General features: G+C 43.1%; 1 protein-coding gene across 2 annotated transcripts in view; it reads left to right on the top strand.

Moving 5' to 3' along the window:
• CLSTN2 (calsyntenin 2) overlaps positions 1-15,710 on the top strand; it is a 745,907-nt gene that overhangs the window by 637,476 nt on the left and 92,721 nt on the right. The gene's annotated exons all lie outside the window — the stretch shown is intronic.

Genomic DNA, 15,710 nt, shown 5'->3' with positions numbered 1-15,710 from the left:
CTGAAGAAGTATCAGTACAGCAAACCTAGAGTTGTCCTCTGCTTAGATTTGGTGGGGGGTGGGTGGGGGGCATAAATTTTTGTTCAATGGTTTTACATTGTCAAGAGGGAGCGTGGTGGTCGGCAGAGAAGAGGGTCATAGCATGGGTGCTGCTTAATAAAGCAGATGAAATAATGCTCATTCTACTGCATCTCTTGTTTGCTTTCTTTCTGCCCAACCCATATTCTGAGAGCTTCTAGGGCCCTCAACCTTCTTTTCTCCCTCCAGGTGGATGCCACCTGCCTCACCGTGCTTGGGGCTGAATGTTTCATAATCCTCTCCTTTCTCTTTCCTTATTACCTGTGTCTACCACTCCCCACTCCCTTTTCTGCTGAAGCCCCAGGCACCCAGTGGGGCTGATCTCAGAGTGTGTCACTGGAAAGCATACCAGAAGGAATTCATTTCCACCAAGATGAGAATGATTGCTACCACTCTTCCTCTATATGAAAGTACTGACATATGCTCTTTAGGAGAGAGATTCATTAATCTGAGGGAATGTCTCAATGGTGGGACATCAGGCAGCGTGACAAGGTCAAGGATGCCAGGCTGATGGGAAAGATGTTTGAGGGAGTCCTGGGGCAACTGCCTGATCCATTCTCAATAAATCCCATCCTGCTGGACCCTAGGGTTTTGGAAATATGGCATTTGGATTAATATATGTTCTTCTGAATTAGAAATTCTGGGCCTTACAAAAATTACACTATCTTGACATTGTTTATCTGATTTCCCAGCAACCTCTTGGCTACCTTCTAAAATACCATATGGTTTATATGGGATGTTTTTATAAATACATAATATGAATTGAGGTAAATTAGAATAAATTCCATATTGTGAGGGGTTTTAATAAAAACATTTCTATACTGGCTGAGATCATTATAGATGCCCTTCAGTATTTCCTAAGATGGGATTGAAAGGCACTATTATAGGCAAATGAAAGTCACAGGCTTTGGAATTTAAACTAGGTGAGGAAGGAATTCTGGCAAGAATACTGTAGTGTGTAGCCATTCCCTTCTCCAAGGGATCTTCCCGACCCACGGATTGAACCCAGGTCTCCTCTATTACAGGTGGATTCCTTATCATCTGAGTCACAAGGAAACCTTATAGTGAATCTAGGAATTCTGAAATCTGCTCCCAAACTGATGACTTTAAGGAGGAGCTGAGAGCCACTGAATATCTTCCAAACTTCTCTAGTCTCATTTACTACCATTCATGTGTGCCTGCTCTGTGCCAGGTACTCTGTGCAGAGCTCAATCTCATCTCTCCCCAAGCCCTGCTGCGTGGATAATATGGAGCAGGAGACCATGATCCAGCAACTTGGCCAAGGTCACACAATAAACATGGCTAGGACCTGCTTTTTCCATATGCTCTAGTGCTCTTTGGTGAGCGTGCTAATCAAAATGCAAAATGTTTACATTTTTAAATTTCAAATAATTTTTATTTGGAGATCGGAATTATGCAAAGTGCAAAATGTTTATCCTGATGAAACCCTATGAAACTGTCAAATCTTCACTTTGTTCAAGCTCTGTCTTCCTTGTCTTAGCTTGGGTTGCCGTAACCGAATACCACAGCCTGGGTGGCCTGAACAACAGAGATTTATTTCTCACAGTTCTTGAGGCTGAAAAGTCCAAGTTCAAGGTGCTAGCCATTCCCCCATGAGGACCCTCCTCCTGGCTATATACAGCAGCCTTTCTCACTGTGTTCTCACATGGTGGAGAGAGCTTAGGTACCTTTCCTTTTCCTTATCAGGCAGGAGCCCTATTGGACTAGGGTCCCACCCTTATGACCTCATTTAACCTTCATTAGTCCTAATGAAAATTAGACCCTTTCTTCCAACACAGCCATGTTTTGGGTTAGAGCTTCAACATATGAATTTACAAAGATGCAGTTCAGCTTACAGGGCTTCCCTGGTGGCTCAGTGGTAAGGAATCCACCTGCCAATGCAGGAAACGTGGTTTCAATCTCTGGGTTGGGAAGATCCCCTGGAGAAGGAAATGGCAACCTACTCCAGTATTCTTGCCTGGAGAATTCCATGGACAGAGGAGTCTGGTGGGTTCCAGTCCATGGGGTTGCAAAAGAGTCGGGCACAACTTAGCAACTAAACAAAATCAACAAAGAACAATTTAGCTATAGCATTCTTCTACTAAAGAAATTAACATAAAAAATGTGAAGCCTGCCTATTGATGATCAGAAGCCCCAGCTCACTTGAATAGTTGCCCACACCCTGAGAGGAGCTACAGTGGGTGGGAATAGGGAACCTCCACCATACTCATACTAGCAATCCAGTGGAATATACAGACCAACCCAGATTCCTCTGTCCACTATTTAGCTCTCTAGCTTCTTTCTGTAGACAGAAACATATCAGAAGTTTCTTGGATGTAAATCATTTGATGCCAAGCTGTGTGTATCTGATAAAGTCACCTCCCTCAGGAAGCCATTCTGGGTCACATGTTGTATAGCTTGCCTCTTCCCAGTGCTCCCCAGACTCCATGCAGAATCCGTCCCAATACTTACTCTGCCTTAGTTACCCATTTATTTGTCCTGCCTTTCTTCCCACTTTGTGCTGAGATCCTGGAGGGCATGTCTGTGTCTTACTCTCTCCAAATTCTCAGTGCAGATTGTAGCCCTGAGCACACAGTTGGTGTCCAGTAAATGTTTGCATAAAAATGAATGGATGTTGAGATCAAAAGAAAGGAGAGACAAAATGAGGGAGGAAGAGAGGGAAGTAGAGAAGAAAAATCGAGATCTTTTAAAACCTCCTGGTGATTAATTGATCTTTTGATCCATTTTTATGGAACATTTTAAAATTCTAAAATTTTGCCCTTTTTCACTCTCTGAATCTCAAAGGTTCAGCTTTGATCTTGATAATTTTACTCTTTCAAAGATCTCACTGATTTTACCCCCAGTGGTTCTGTAACTGTTATAAAACTTTCTGGCCTTGAGTGGAAAACGCTCAAGCCAGTCTAATGTGCTGTGTGTACTCAAATTGCGGACCCACCTTAGGGGTTCTAAAAGCATAATAAATGTCCTACTGCCTGATGAGACCTCATTTATTCTGAGCATAAACTTTGTGCCAAACTCTTTGTTAGGTACCAGAGATCAACTAAAATAAAGCTTCTGCTCTCTGGAAGTATCCATGACAACGGGGCAGACAAACACATAAACAGTGTACAATCCTATGTGATATGTGAAGAAGGCAGGGAACCAGGTAGGGGGCATCCATGGGGACCAATCTGAAGGATCCTGCCATGTCCCTGGGTATGAGGGCCTGGGAAAGCTTCTGGGAGGGGTGGGAGGGTTCAGAGGAGGTAGAGCCAGGTAGCCAAGCCGGGAGGGAATGAGAAGGAGGGCCATCTTCAGGGGATTGTAAGCTTTCTGTGTGTCAGCACAAGGACAGGGCGGAAGGGGAAGACGTTGACAATGTTATTGAACCTGGACTTGGGTCCATTCGTCCAACTGATACGGGTTATGGTGAAAGAAAGTATAGCATTTATTCTAAGGCTCCAAGCACTGAGAATGGGCAGCTCATGCTCAAAAAACTGTGAACTCCCCATGGCTTTCAGGCAAGAATTTTTTTAAAGGTGGTGTGAGGGAGCAGGCCTCACGGTACGTGATCAGCTCATGCAGAGTTCTAATTGATTGGCATCAAGGTGAAGTTGTAAGCATCACCAATCCTCTGGTTTCAACCTGTCTGGAGTCTCTGTGCTTTTAGTCAGCAGTTTTCATCTGATGGGGGTCTGCAACCTGTACAACTTAGGAATGTGTGTCAGACCTTTATCTGTATTTCTCAGGGACCTGGGAGTTTAGTGACACTGCTTTGTGGATGACTTATTGTCTAAATTGTTCCCAGTTTGTTGGTTCAACAGCTAGTCTTTGTTTCTACACTTTCGCATTTCCTAAGCATTAACCCTTTGAAGCCAGTCTGATGTATTGTGTGGGCTTCCCTGTTGGCTCAGTAGTAAAGAATTCACCTGCCAATGCAGGAGATGGGTTCAGTCCCTGGGTCAGGAAGATCCCCTGGAGAATGCTCCAGTATTCTTGCCTGGCAAATCTCGTGAACAGAGGAGCCTGGTGGGCTACAGTCCATGGGGTTGCAAAAGAGCTGGACAGGACTTAGCAACTAAACAAAAATAGCAATGTATTATGTGTACTCAAATTCCTGGCCCACCTTAGGAAATCTTTTAAGATTGAGAGGTGACCTGGGAGACTAGAACAAAATAGTTTTACTTCAAAAGACATGGACATAGGGACTTGAGTACAGTTTCAACAGGTATTAGGACCCAGTTTGGAGGAGCAGGTGGGAATTAAACATCAAGAGGCTTTTTATAGCGTGTTATTGAGCTGGTAATTTATCCCCAAAGAATGGGCCACAATCAAAGCATTTTGTTATTCAAAAGAAGACTAATAATTTGGGGGATACAACTGTGAGGAATGCTAGTATGACATTCATAAAATATCACATTCAAGCAAATGTAACTCAGGCCAGGTTATTCACTGGGGTCAGTAGCAGGGGGTATGATAGAATCAGGGTCTCCCTCTTCCTTTCTCTGCAGCCAGGAGACTAAGTGTGTGACAGATGCTGCTTGTGGGCATAAAATGAGGGCATGATGGGTGGGCTAGGTTCTACATAGCTTTTCAAGTGTGTGTGCCCAGGGAGTGTAGTAGTTGTCACAGAGGAGCTACGTGCTTCCAAAAAGCCCATCCCTTTCCCCTGCACCTCAGAAGGCCTTTGCCAGGGTATATAGGCTGCCAGATAAATCCATTACAAGGCAACCCCAAGAAATGCCCCAACTACCCAGTGTACCTCTTGAAAATGAATCCATGATGAGGAGACTGTCATTTTAATTAGATTTTTACTTATGATCTGCTAATGGAAATCCCTCAAGCCTGCACTTAGTCATGTGCAAACCCAGACAAGAGCAGAGGAGAAGGCCAGTTGCCAGTTCACATGCAAAAGGTTTATGAACTTACAGCCCTCCCAGCTTTCGTGTTATTTGGATATGGTTGACTCAGCATCACAAATTCTAATGATCTTCCCTGTGAACTTACTGGTACTTGGAGGGAGACAGCACACTCACTTATTGGAACACACAGCTTGAGTGACAGCCTTAATGAACCAATAAGAGGACAGGCGCCCCAGGCTCAGACAAGGGGAAAAAAAATGCATCTCTGAAAAATCGCAAGGAAGTGAAATCCATTCTGTTGGCCCTCACCTTCTCTGTGCCAGAAATTGCAGCAAGCACCGGGGGAAAGAAGGACACGATGGATCCTGCCTTAGGAGCCCACAGCCCTGCCTAGATTATGCCCAATTTTACAGACCTGAGGATTATTCTCCTGCAAGCGTCCCAAACTCTAATAGTCATGGACAGGAGAAGCAGTCAAAGTGAGTGCAGATGCCTGGCTGGGTGACTGTGGGTCCTCATTCAGACTCACCTACCACGCAGATCCAGGCCACACAAGAATCCAAGCCTGATGCTGCACTTGCAGTCGTTCACAAATGGGGAGTCAGGTTGCCATAGAAAACCTTCCAAATTGAGTATTTTCTCATTTAAAAACGTATTATCAAACCAGATGTTCCATGGTATACTTTATAATCTGGTCACTGATAAAAACAAACAAAAGATCAGTAACCAAAAAAACCCATCATCTGGATACAGGAAAACCACACCGTAACGTGGCTGTTTGAGAAGTTTGATCTTCATCAGTAAGGCACATTTGTCCTTTCTGAGCACCTCCTGTCCTAGTCCCATGCCCCACCCTCCATGAAGAATGCTGGGTTCCCAGTGTCAAGTGGGGGGGGGGGGGGCATGTTGTGTCCCCAGGGACCCCTTCACTACACCAGGAAGAAGGGGCAGCTGTGAGTGGGGCAGGGTCCCTCAGACCCAGGTGGTCTTCTTTCTTCCCACATAAAGGAGAGTAGAAGCACAGGCCCAAGTTACTCTGGAAAAAAATGACAGAGCCAGGATTTGAGTCAAATACTCACATTTGTCAGACCATCGCCTTTGCCCATTAAGTCTATTCTACTTGCTTAGAAATCCAAAGCTCCTGGGAGAGGAGAAATCTTTTATTCTTGGTGAGGAAAGTGTGTTTGAATGATGTAAAATGAGTTTACTCGCATCTGCTTTTTCAGCCACCCTAGGAGTCAAATGAGTTAGTTCAATCATTATTATAGCCAAGTGCCGAGGAGTTAATTGGAGAATGGTCAATCCAGTCCAGACCAGTCGTCTTAATGAGCAAAATAATTGGGCATTGTCAGTGCTCTAATTCCACAGTTAAAGACTGATTTCTTGGGTGCATTGGCCATGCTTCCTTTAATGCAGTGACATAGCCCACTCAACACCCCACCTAGCACACTGGCCTTTGGTGAGACCTGCTTCCCTTTAGGAACATGTGTCCTAATCGGGTGGGGAGGAAGAATGTCCAGAACCTCTTTTGTCTCTCCTTTAGGCAGAATCCCAAATGACTTCCCTTAAGATGCAACTTGCAGGGTTGTTCAGAATGGATAAGGAGTTGGGGAGAGTCACAAACACAGTGAGTCTTACTTACTTCTTTATTTTCCTGTAGTACATAAGGTCCCTTTATAAGCCCTCACTTTTTTTCAGTGTCCCTCTCCCTGCCTCTTCTCATCTCCAAGAACTTCTAGAAACATTTCGGGAGAGGGGGCATCTGTGATTTCATGGTGTTGGCAGAGAACAGTCCTCAGACGGCCTTGGTCCTCTTGGGTCAGGACTGTGCAGTGACCGCATTTCCTGCTCTCTGGAAAGTGCTGGCATGGTTATCCCAGTCATTCCGTTTTCTTTAGAGATGGTACCAACATCCTAGAAATCCATCACCCACTGCCTGAGCCATGTTCTCTCCACCTCGAAGCTCCTTTCCTGGCAGCCTTTCATCCTGCCCATCTCTGCTGCACTGGTTACCTCCACCCCACAACACCTCACCTGGGCTCCCCAGGGCCCCCAGCGAGCCACCTAAGGTGCATGTTGTGTCCTGAGTGGCCCCTCACCACACCCAGGAAGAAGGAGCAGCTGTGAGCGGGGCAGGGTCCCTTAGACCCAGGTGGTCTTCTTTCCTCCCACATAAAGGAGAGAATACGTCACAGGCCCAAGTCCCTCCAGAAAAAAATGACAGAGCCAGGATTTGAGTCAAATACTCAATTTGTCAGACCAGTGCCTTTGCCCATTAAGTCTATTCTACCTGCTTAGAAATCCAAAGCTCCTGGGAGAGGAGAAATCTTTTATTCTTGGTGAGGAAAGTGTGTCTACCTTTGGTAGACAGAATAATGGCTCCGAAGGTGTCCACCTCCTAATCCCTGAAATCTGTAAATACTTTACCTTACATGGCAAAAGGTCTTTATAGATGTGATTAAAGATCCTGAGCTAGGGAGATTATCTTGGGTTAGTCAAGTGGATCCAATGTAATCCAAGGATTCTTACAGGAGGGAGGCAGGAGGGTTAGAGTCAGAGAAGACATGACAGGAAGCAGAGGTCAGAGTGATGTGAGCCAAGGAATGCACCCACCTCTATGAGCTGGTGGTTAAAAAAAAAAAAACAAAACAGATTGTCTCTTACAGTCTCCAAAAGGCACCTTGATTGAAGCCAAGCAAGATTCATTTCAGATTTTTTTACTGCCAAAGCTATAATAGAATTAATCTGTGTTGTTTTAACAGAAAGGCTGAGGTTGTTTTGTTTTTGTTTTTGTTTTTGTTTTTTTTTAATAGCAGCAATAGGAAATACATACATTGTTCGTGAGCCTTTGGGAGATCACCTCCCATCTTCCCACACTTTACTGAGGTGACCCTGGGCCCAGCTTTCCAGGCAGGTTCAGAGACTCTTCTGTACCCCCAGTGTGGGGCCTCTGTCCAGGGTCTCTATAGAACCCCTCCCCTTGGAGGCATGGCCCTAGCAGGGAGGGATGAAGAGCCACTGCCTTTAACATCCCCCACTTACTGCCTGCTGTTCACCAAGCCTGCTGCCTCAACAAGTCTCCGGACTAGGATCCCCATGGGGCACATTGAGCCTTTCCTTCTGCCCTAAGCCATATCTTTCCTCTAGCCCAAGGTGCCGGTCACCTCACCAGCCATGATCAGTGGGAAAGGTACCTCTCTGCCTTTAGGGAAGAAGCGTGAGTCCTTTATGCTTGGTTCTGAAAAATGCTAAGACAAACTTAGAAAATCCTCCTTCTCTTGACAGAGTAGCACTTGGAGCCTTAAGAATGGCAGAGTTGATACATGAATGAGATCCTCTAGATAATACCTGTCATTCCCCTGAAGAACAGAAACCTGCGTCACTGGAAGGTCTCTACTGGAGTTCACACCTCACCCCGCTGTGCTCTCAGCTTGGTGCCGCAGGGCTTGCTCCCAGGGGAGAGAAGCCTGCTGGCTCCAAGGGACCGCAGTCCAGGAGTAGCAGCCTTACTGCCCTGGGAGCACCCCTCACTCAGAGGGCGTGGGAGCAGCCAGGCGTGAAGGTGAGGAGCATTTCTTGGTGGCCTCTTTCTCTCTTCTCAGGAGTCCCAGTGATAGACAGCCAACCCCCTACCCCACCAGCCACAGCCATGACCTTGTCTATGCCCCCTGTCTTATTCTCTGTCCCTGACTTGCTCTCCAACTTCCTCTTTCTTCCTCTGTGGAATCAGCTCCCAAATGAACTCTCTGCTCTTATTTGGCCAGCTAGCATGCACAGGTAGAGTATTGATCTACAGTGGGCCGTTAGCAAACAGCCACTGCTATTATTATTGGAAAGAAAGGGACTTCTTCAGAATTTCAGGGGCAGAACTATAACTAAATGAAGGAAATTACCAAGAGACCAAAATGAAGTGAGCCAAAGGAAGGAAAGGAAGGTTATCAAGGTACAGATGAAGGCTGTCAGGGCTGTAGTGGAACTGATTGCAAGCCTAACCTGCAGTACCATCTGATGACAAATAGATAATTCCATCTGTCATACTGGGGACATAGTCTCCACAAACCTGCTGAGGGTCCCCTCAGCCTTGCTCGTCAGTACATCCTGAGTCATTGCTTAAAGAGGGGGTTTTGCAAGGCTTTCTTGGATTTCCATTATTACTCAAATGATTTTCTTTAATTTTTCTTCTGAAGAGCCTGTGCTAAAGGAGAATCTGGACTCTTGGTGAATTAAGAGCTGCAGGAATGTAATTATGCTACCAAACCAAACTTGGGTCCATTTGTCTGCATGCAGTGAAGCCAATTTACTGACAGTGGGTTGTGGTGAAAGAAAGTGCAGCATTCATTGCAGGGTGCCAAGCAAGGAGTCCAGGCAGCTTGTGCCTAAGAAACCTGGATTCCCCGATGGCTTTCAAAGAAACGTTTTTAAAGCCAAGGTGATGGAAGGGGGTTAGGAGGTGCTTGATCAGCTTTTGGACATTTTCTGGTTCGTTGGTGGTGAGGTAATTGGGAGTCAATATCATCGGGCTCCTAGTGTCAACTTGTCTGGGGTCCATGTGCTTATGGGCAACATACAGTTAACTTCTTCCACCTGGTAGAGGTTTCACTACCTGCAAAACATCTCAAAGGATATTTCTCACAATTATCTATGACTCTTGAGGAGGATCTAAAGGTCCTTGACTTTGTTTAATGGCTAAACTATTATTTTGTCTTGCTTGACTGTTTTCCTTTCTTTCTGCATTTTCTCATGTCTCTGATTAATTTTATTCTTTGGAACTCAAGGAAAGCCTAGAAGGCAAAAGTTTTTCTTAGATAAGAGGCAAGCAAGAGGCGGGGGGCGGGGGGGGGGGGGAGTTTGTTCCAGAAAGATCTCATAGGGTCCTGCTCAGTTATAATTCTCTTCTCTGCTGCGATCTCACCTGGCTTCTCCCACTCTTTTATTCCATCTTGAAGTAGAAGGCTATACCACTGGTAAATTTAAACAAATCAAAGATGCTAATTATCCTATACCTTCTCCCTCTGCTGGCAGACGTGGCTCCTCTCTGGCCTCTTTTCCCCAGATGAGCATCTGCTCAGTAATTCTTTTTGCTCCTGTGAAATCATTATTTGTGTCTTAGCCTGTACCTCTGCCCAGAGGCAACAAATGCATTTTCTGTTCAGTAGACATCCTGTAATACATATTTAAAATCAGTCTCATTTTACTGTTAAAAAGACAAAAACAATGTCAACATAATTACAAACGCTTAGTAAATCAAATCACCATTTCAGTAATAAGATGCTCAGGCCTTGGGGTGGTCCCAGTGGAAGCAGCTTTGACTCAGTCACCACACTGACTGTAACTTGCTCCTATCTTTTCTCTAGACTGCTTTGGGGATTAGGTACCAGGGAGAGGGGAGAGAGACTCCTCCTTGCCATCAAACCCAAGCATCTACATTTGTCGTATGAAAGGTATTTTTCTCTCTGTGTCATTTCCACAGTGTAGAAAATAAGAAATTGGCATAACTGAAACTTAATATAAAACAGCACATTCTAATGCTAACACCCTCATTTAGGAGACATAAGGCAGAGGCACTGATGACCACGAAATTGCTGTATAGTGAGAAGGAGAATTGGATTGAACATTATTTCTATTCTTACTTTGCTCCAGACACTTTCTTTTTTATTCTAACAAGAATCTTGCAATTTAGGCAAAACACCCAGGTTAAGGATGAAGAATGGGAGACATAATAGGTTGCTTTCCACATCTCTTATCTAGTAAATGTGCTCAGTCACTTCAGTCGTGTCCAACTCTTTGCAACCCCATGGGCTGCAGCCCACCAGGCTCCTCTGTCCATGGGGTTCTCCAGGTAAGAATACTGGAGTGGGTTGTCATGCCCTCCTCTAATAAATGGAAGAACCTTGAATATGACCTTAACACACATGTGCCAAGAGGGTAAAATGCACTGTTATTGACTTGGGAGGATTTACAACCTTAGTGAGTACACAGCATGAGAAGAATGAATCAATATCTGTGGTGATACCTAAGTGTTTAGAACAGGGCATGGATGTCCAGCGAGAAACAGATTCCAAGATCAGCTTATCAGGAATCACATTTTAGCATCTTTTGCAGTAAAGATCAGCTTTCTCCTGAGGTCCGCGGGTGAGAGTTCTGTTCAGCCAATAAAACAAGAAAAGCCAGTGAAGCTGACTCTTAGGGAATATCACTCCTCCAGGGATGTCCTGCAATGCAATAACCCTGGAGGTCCTAGGCAGTGAGATTAATTTGCCCTACCTTCCCTGCTTTCTCCCATTCTCCTATGAGTCATCTGTTTCCATCCTTAATGTCTAAACATGCAAATATTGCTGCACTTTCTGCTCATTAGTTTAGCTAAAGGAAGTGCCCTTTAATTATGCTTTTAAATAATGAACCTCCTCCATCACCTTGACAATTAGTGCATATTTAGAAGGAAGCAAGGCCTCATTATGAAACTGCTATTGCACCCGGTGGTTACTAGGAAGAAGGTACTGTTCTTTAGACAACATACATAGGAATCAAAAGACAAATAAGCCTTGTGATTGCATTAGCTTCTTGTAGCCCTTATGTGCAAGAATGGCAAACAGCCAATGTGTGAGGGAGAGAAGGAAAACTGGCATTTTTTGAGAGGCTGTTATGTGCCAATCCCTAAATACATTGATTTGCATACATTAAGTCTAATCTGCTCAGTTACTTTTGAAGCTATTTCTTAATTCAGTTTTTTAGATGTTGAAAATGAGGCTCTGAAAGATTAAGCAATTTGCCTAAGGTATCAGACCATGTCCACCGTTCTCCAAAAGAACATGGGTTATTTTCCATTATGTGTTTATCTTGTTGAGAACTATTTACATAGCTTGGCATAATGGGGTATCTGCCAAGTTTTCACCATATTTCTCCATCCATTGATCTCAGCAGACACTCACAGGAATAATTTGTTTCCATAAAATTCCAAGGAAAAGACAGTTTGGACAATATTATGTTTACACCTATCTGCATAGCTTTTAAAAATAAAACAATTTGTCATGATAAAGCAAGTTATTTCTACTATCTTACTGACCAATTACTTGTTCATCTTTTAAGACTATCTTTCAAGACTCAAGGATCACGTCCTTTATAAGACTTTTCTGTAATTCTCTCTCCCATAAAGAATTAGCCTTAACTCCATGAGGGCTCCAGAATTTTATCACACCATTCTTCACACTTCATTACACTTCTTTGTTTGTTGGTTCATTTCTTCCACAGTGCTGGGATATCATGTCTTATTCACCTTTTTAACTTTTAACATAGCATCTAACACAAATATGTGTCCAAAATATGCTTCTTAAATTTAAAAAGATGAGTCCTTATCTGAATGTCATAATTTGATTTTCTACACCATGATTCCCAAACACTGGTCCATAGACCTATAAGTACCAGTTGGGCTATATAAATATTATCTGAGGAACATTGAAAAAAAGCTTCCAAAAGCAAAACAAAACAAAACCAATATATCCTTTAACAGGTGAATAAATAAATAGCCTATTGTATATCCATACGTGGAATGTTGTTCAGCAATAAAAAGGAACAACATATTGACTTACACAACATAGATCAATTTCAAAAACATTATGCTAAGTGTTGAAAACTAGACAACAAAGACTAGATAGTCCATGACTTCATTTATATGAAATGTCCACAAAACACAGTTTTAAGATGGAAAATATTATAGATCACTGGTTGCTTGGGACTCAAAGTCAGAGGAGGAGTAAACTATAAATGAGCACAGTCATCTTTAGGTGACAGAAATGTTATAAAACTAGCTTGTGATGGTTGTTGCACAAGGTGAAAAGGCAGCCTTCAGAATGGGAGAAAATAATAGCAAATGAAGCAACTGACAAACAACTAATCTCAAAAATATACAAGCAACTCCTACAGCTCAACTCCAGAAAAATAAATGACCCAGTCAAAAAATGGGCCAAAGAACTAAATAGACATTTCTCCAAAGAAGACATACAGATGGCTAACAAACACATGAAAAGATATTCAACATCACTCATTATCAGAGAAATGCAAATCAAAACCACTATGAGGTACCATTTCACGCCAGTCAGAATGGCTGCGATCCAAAAGTCTACAAGCAATAAATGCTGGAGAGGGTGTGGAGAAAAGGGAACCCTCTTACACTGTTGGTGGGAATGCAAACTAGTACAGCCACTATGGAGAACAGTGTGGAGATTCCTTAAAAAACTGGAAATAGAACTGCCTTATGATCCAGCAATCCCACTGCTGGGCATACACACTGAGGAAACCAGAAGGGAAAGAGACACGTGTACCCCAGTGTTCATCGCAGCACTGTTTATAATAGCCAGGACATGGAAGCAACCTAAATGTCCATCAGCAGATGAATGGATAAGAAAGCTGTGGTACATATACACAATGGAGTATTACTCAGCCATTACAAAGAATACATTTGAATCAGTTCTAATGAGGTGGATGAAACTGGAGCCTATTATACAGAGTGAAGAAAGCCAGAAAGAAAAACACCAATACAGTATACTAACGCATATATATGGAATTTAGAAAGATGGTAACGATAACCCTGTATACGAGACAGCAAAAGAGACACTGATGTATAGAACAGTCTTATGGACTCTGTGGGAGAGGGAGAGGGTGGGAAGATTTAGGAGAATGGCATTGAAACATGTATAATATCATGTGTGAAATGAGTCACCAGTCTAGGTTCGATGCACAATACTGGATGCTTGGGGCTGGTGTACTGGGACGACCCAGAGGGATGGTATGGGGAGGGAGGAGGGAGGAGGGTTCAGGATGGGGAACACATGTATACATATGGCAGATTCATTTTGATATTTGGCAAAACTAATACAATTTGTAAAGTTTAAAAATAAAATTAAATTTAAAAAAAAGAAAAACATATCTCTCCCATCAAAAAAAAAATAATTATTGAATTGTACAATTACATTGAATGAATTGAATGATGTATAAGATAGCTTTTATCTATGAAGCTATTTAATAAAATTATTAAAAGTAAGAATTTTAAAAGTGAAGAAGAATGAAAAGAAGGAAGGAAGGAACTAAGAAAGCAAACCACAGTTCTTTGAGCTTGAGGTGTCATAAGATGAAGTTCATCAATTCCAGAATTCCTGGAAATTTAGGGAGTTAACACCAGAAAGGCTTTGGTGATTCAGATGGTAAGAATCCGCCTGCTGTGCAGGAGACCCAGGTTCAATCCCTGGGTCAGGAATATCCCTTGGAGAAGACCATGGCAACCCACCCCAGTATTCTTGCCTGGAGAATCCCAACAGAGGAGCCTGGGGGGCTCCAGTCTATAGGGTCGCAAAGAGTCAGACATGATGGAGTGAGTAAGCATACATACAGCATGCTGCTACTGCTGCTAAGTCTCTTCAGTCGTGTCCGACTCTGTGCGACCCCATAGACGGCAGCCCACCAAGCTTTCCCGTCCATGGGATTCTCCAGGCAAGAATACTGGAGTGGGTTGCCATTTCCTTCTCCAATGCATGAAAGTGAAAAGTAAAAGTGAAGTCGCTCAGTCATGTCTGACTCTTCTCGACCCCATGGACTGCAGCCTACCAGGCTCCTCCATCCATGGGATTTTCCCGGCAAGAGTACTGGAGTGGGGTGCCATTGCCATACATAACACCAGAAAAGAGGGATATATAGGAAGAGATCTCAACTCTGAAAGCAAACCTACTTTAGATCCTTGACTGACCCCTGGACTGTGGACATACAGAAGAGACTTTGGAAACCCAGTGAAAAGAGATAGCACAAAAGATGAAAATAATGATCAGAGATTTTAGTTACCATCTATTTCAAATGAGACAAATTTTAGAATTCCTCCAAGTTATAAGGGCTAAATAAACACTTTGAGTTTTATAATAAAATGACAGGATAAACATATATTAGAAGTAAAGTTCATATGTCAGGATGTTCAAGATTAAGAGTAAACCTAAACACTAATAGCCTTATATAGTATAAAATCAAAGTCTACAGGTACAAAGTGATCTTTAAATAATTTAATAAAAATCAACAGTCTCAGAGAAAGATAAAAAGAATCCAGAGTTTCTACTATGTACAATTCTCAGTTCCCAGTATGAGAGACAAATTATTAGACATGTGAGGAGACAGGAAAAAATGTGACCTAAGGTTCAGAGTTGGAAAAGACCCTGATGCTGGGAAAGATTGAAAGAGGAAGAAGAAGGGGACAACAGAGGATGAGATGGCAGGATGGCATCACGGACTCGGTGGACATGAGTCTGAGCAGGCTCTGGGAGTGGTGATGGACAGGGAAGCCTGGTGTGCCCCAGTCCATGAGGTCGCAAAGAGTCAGACACGACGGGGTGACTGAACTGACTGACTGAAGATTCAGAGTAAAATCATTCAGAAGAAACTGTTCCTGAGATGACACAGATATGGGAATTTTCAGAAAGCAAGCTTAATGCAGCTATTTTTAATTGTTTTAAAGTTTTAAAGTAAGTATTGTCACAATGAATGAATAGTTAGGGAATATCAGCGATGAAATGGGAATTATGTGTACATGTAAATCTAAAGTGGAAAATACGATATCTAAAATGAAAAAAAGGATTTAGTGGCAGATTGGACATATAAGAGTCAGTAAACTGGAAGAGAGATCAAAGGCAGTGGTACAATATGAAGAGAAAAGGAGAGAGGAGATAGATTTTTTAAAATCTGGAGTCAGTGAAGGGGAAGGGCAAGAGAAGAAAAAAGGAGCAGAGAACAGAGAAA

Source organism: Bos indicus, chromosome 1, assembly GCF_029378745.1.
Source record: "Bos indicus isolate NIAB-ARS_2022 breed Sahiwal x Tharparkar chromosome 1, NIAB-ARS_B.indTharparkar_mat_pri_1.0, whole genome shotgun sequence".
NCBI classification, from domain to species: domain Eukaryota; kingdom Metazoa; phylum Chordata; class Mammalia; order Artiodactyla; family Bovidae; genus Bos; species Bos indicus.
This window is presented reverse-complemented; position numbering and strand designations above follow the sequence as displayed.